The sequence below is a fragment of the Mobula hypostoma genome, unplaced genomic scaffold (genome assembly GCF_963921235.1).
Source record: "Mobula hypostoma unplaced genomic scaffold, sMobHyp1.1 scaffold_141, whole genome shotgun sequence".
Taxonomy (NCBI): domain Eukaryota; kingdom Metazoa; phylum Chordata; class Chondrichthyes; order Myliobatiformes; family Myliobatidae; genus Mobula; species Mobula hypostoma.
Genome location: NW_026948189.1, coordinates 120,810 through 125,000, shown reverse-complemented (window position 1 = coordinate 125,000; position 4,191 = coordinate 120,810). Strand labels below are relative to the sequence as shown.

General features: G+C 62.7%; 1 protein-coding gene across 2 annotated transcripts in view; it reads right to left on the bottom strand.

Moving 5' to 3' along the window:
- LOC134341731 (arginine-glutamic acid dipeptide repeats protein-like) overlaps positions 1 to 2,399 on the bottom strand; it is a 69,719-nt gene extending 67,320 nt beyond the window's left edge. For both annotated transcript variants that reach the window (XM_063039631.1, XM_063039632.1), the window contains exon 1: positions 2,282 to 2,399. The gene's annotated coding sequence lies outside the window, so the exon portion shown is untranslated. The remainder of the gene's footprint in view (positions 1 to 2,281) is intronic.
- Between the last annotated feature and the right edge of the window lie 1,792 nt (positions 2,400 to 4,191).

The following is a 4,191-nucleotide window of genomic DNA, read 5'->3' as shown; positions in this document are numbered from 1 at the left end:
AGGGGTGGGGAGAGAGGGGAGGGAGAGCGAGATGGACGGATGGAGGGGAGGGTGGGAGAGGTGGATGCAGACGGAGGGAGAGGGAGAGGTGGGGTGGAGAGAGAGGGGGAGGGACAGAGACGGGAGGGTGGAGGGGAAGGGACGGGGGTGGGGAGAGAGGGGAGGGAGAGCGAGATGGACGGATGGAGGGGAGGGTGGGAGAGGTGGATGCAGACGGAGGGAGAGGGAGAGGTGGGGTGGAGAGAGAGGGGGAGGGACAGAGACGGGAGGTGGAGGGGAAGGGACGGGGGTGGGGAGAGAGGGGAGGGAGAGCGAGATGGACGGATGGAGGGGAGGGTGGGAGAGGTGGATGCAGACGGAGGGAGAGGGAGAGGTGGGGTGGAGAGAGAGGGGGAGGGACAGAGACGGAGGGTGGAGGGGAAGGGACGGGGGTGGGGAGAGAGGGGGGAGAGAGCGAGATGGACGGATGGAGGGGAGGGTGGGAGAGGTGGATGCAGACGGAGGGAGAGGGAGAGGTGGGGTGGAGAGAGAGGGGGAGGGACAGAGACGGGAGGTGGAGGGGAAGGGACGGGGGTGGGGAGAGAGGGGAGGGAGAGCGAGATGGACGGATGGAGGGGAGGGTGGGAGAGGTGGATGCAGACGGAGGGAGAGGGAGAGGTGGGGTGGAGAGAGAGGGGGAGGGACAGAGACGGGAGGGTGGAGGGGAAGGGACGGGGGTGGGGAGAGAGGGGAGGGAGAGCGAGATGGACGGATGGAGGGGAGGGTGGGAGAGGTGGATGCAGACGGAGGGAGAGGGAGAGGTGGGGTGGAGAGAGAGGGGGAGGGACAGAGACGAGAGGGTGGAGGGGAAGGGACGGGGTGGGGAGAGAGGGGAGGGAGAGCGAGATGGATGGATGGAGGGGAGGGTGGGAGAGGTGGATGCAGACAGAGGGAGAGGGAGAGGTGGGGTGGAGAGAGAGGGGGAGGGACAGAGACGGGAGGGTGGAGGGGAAGGGACGGGGGTGGGGAGAGAGGGGAGGGAGAGCGAGATGGACGGATGCAGACGGAGGGAGAGGGAGAGGTGGGGTGGAGAGAGAGGGGGAGGGACAGAGACGGGAGGGTGGAGGGGAAGGGACGGGGGTGGGGAGAGAGGGGAGGGAGAGCGAGATGGACGGATGGAGGGGAGGGTGGGAGAGGTGGATGCAGACGGAGGGAGAGGGAGAGGTGGGGTGGAGAGAGAGGGGGAGGGACGGGGGTGGGGAGAGAGGGGAGGGAGAGCGAGATGGAGGATGGAGGGGAGGGTGGGAGAGGTGGATGCAGACGGAGGGAGAGGGAGAGGTGGGGTGGAGAGAGAGGGGGAGGGACGGGGGAAGGGGGGTGGGGAGAGAGGGGGGGAGAGCGAGATGGACGGATGGAGGGGAGGGTGGGAGAGGTGGATGCAGACGGAGGGAGAGGGAGAGGTGGGGTGGAGAGAGAGGGGGAGGGACAGAGACGGAGGGTGGAGGGGAAGGGACGGGGGTGGGGAGAGAGGGGAGGGAGAGCGAGATGGACGGATGGAGGGGAGGGTGGGAGAGGTGGATGCAGACGGAGGGAGAGGGAGAGGTGGGGTGGAGAGAGAGGGGGAGGGACGGGGGTGGGGAGAGAGGGGAGGGAGAGCGAGATGGACGGATGGAGGGGAGGGTGGGAGAGGTGGATGCAGACGGAGGGAGAGGGAGAGGTGGGGTGGAGAGAGAGGGGGAGGGACGAGACGGAGGGTGGAGGGGAAGGGACGGGGGTGGGGAGAGAGGGGAGGGAGAGCGAGATGGACGGATGGAGGGGAGGGTGGGAGAGGTGGATGCAGACGGAGGGAGAGGGAGAGGTGGGGTGGAGAGAGAGGGGGAGGGACAGAGACGGGAGGGTGGAGGGGAAGGGACGGGGGTGGGGAGAGAGGGATGGAGACGGAGAGATAGAGAGAGGGAGGGAGGGAGGGAGGGAGGGAGGAAGGTCGGGGTGGAGAGAGGGAGAGGGAGGTACCGAGGCGGGAGGTGGAGGTTGTTTTGGTGGAGGGGAGATCTGGCTGGGGTGGACCGGGAGCAGCTCGGAAGGGCTGGCCGGCGGCTGCGAGGCCGCGGCACCGACAGGACGCAGCCGGGGGACGGGGGGTGGACCCCGCCTGGGAGGGGATTCCATCAGCGGCCCCGGCGCCGGCGGCCGCGACTCGGGACCGGGATCCGGACCGACGACGCCCCCCGTCCCGAAGGCCGCGATCGCGGACAACCCCCGGACCCCCAGCCCCAGCCTCCCTCGGCCGAGCCCCCCGTACCTTAAACCGCAGAAAGGCATCCCGTCCGGCCCGGGAAAACCCGGCGGAGCCCGCGGCTGCCCGCAACACCCGGCCCGGAGACTGCGGATGGGAGCGCTAATTCTGACGATTCGCCGCGATCCCTCAAAAAAAACTCACTCCCATCCCCTCCCTAACCCCCCAGACTCACTCCGGTCCCTCCACCGTCCCTCAAACTCACTCCGAACCCTCCACCGTCCCTCAAACCCACTCCGATCCCTCCATAAACCCTCAAACACTCCGATCCTTCCCTGACCCCTCAAATTCGCTCCAAGCCCTCCATCGTCCCTCAAACTCACCCCGAACCCTCCACCGTCCCTCAAACCCACTCCGAACCCTCCACCGTCCCTCAAACCCACTCCGATCCCTCCATAAACCCTCAAACACTCCGATCCTTCCCTGACCCCTCAAATTCACTCCAAGCCCTCCATCGTCCCTCAAGCTCACTGCGGTCCCTCCACCGTCCCTCAAACTCACTCCGAACCCTCCACCGTCCCTCAAACCCACTCCGATCCCTCCATAAACCCTCAAACACTCCGATCCTTCCCTGACCCCTCAAATTCACTCCAAGCCCTCCATCGTCCCTCAAACTCACCCCGAACCCTCCACCGTCCCTCAAACCCACTCCCATCCCTCCATAAACCCTCAAACACTCCGATCCTTCCCTGACCCCTCAAATTCACTCCAAGCCCTCCATCGTCCCTCAAGCTCACTGCGATCCCTCCATCGTACCTCAAACTCACCCCGAACCCTCCACCGTCCCTCAAACCCACTCCGATCCCTCCATAATCCCTGAAACACTCCGATCCCTCCCTGACCCCTCAAATTCACTCCAAACCCTCCATCGTCCCTCAAACTCACTGCGATCCCTCCATCGACCCTCAAACTCACTCTGATCGCTCCATCGTTCCTCAAACCCACTCCAGTCCCTCCATCACCCCTCAAATTCACTCCGATCCCTCATAACCCCTGAATCTCAATCAGATCCCTCATAACCCCTCCAAACCCTCCACCGTCCTTCAAACCCATTGTGATCTCTCCATCGCCACTCAAATTCATTCCAATCCCTCCCTAACCCCTCAAACTCACTGCAATCCCTCTATCGTCCCTTAAAACTCACTCAGATCCCACCATAACCCCTCAAACGCACTCTGATCCCTCCCTATCTCCTTAAACTCACACCAATCCTTCCCTAACCCCTCAAAACAATTCCAATCCTCCAGCTTGTTGTGAGTGGTCCAATCCCTCCATCGTCCCTCAAACCCACTCTAATCCCTCCATAACCCCTCAAACCCACTCTGATCCTTCCCTATCCATCAAAATCACTCCGAACCCTCCATTATTCCTCAAACCCATGCTGATCCCTCCTTAACTCCTCAAACCCACTCAAATCCCTCCATCGTCGCTGCAACCCTCCCGATCCCTCTATCGTCTCTCAGACTCACTCCAATCCCTCCCTAACCCCTCAAACCCACTCTGAACCATCCTTAACCCCTCAAACTCACTCTGATCCCTCCCTATCCCTTCAAAGTCACTCCAATCCCTCCATCATCTCTCAAACGTACTCCGATCCCTCTTTCATCCCTCAAACTCACTCTGATCCCTCCCTATCCCTCAAACTCATTCCGATCCCTCAATCATCCCTCAAACTCACCCCAATCCCTCCCTAACCCTTCAAACCCACTCTGAACCCTCCATAGCCCCTCAAACTCACTCTGATCCTTCAGTCATCTCTCAAACTCACTCCAATCCCTCCCTAACCCCTCAAACCCACTCTGAACCCTCCATAACCCCCCAAACTCACTCCGATCCCTCCCTATCCCCTCAAGCTCACTCCGATCCCTCCATCGTCCATCAAGCCCACTCCGATCCCACCATCATCCCTCAAACAC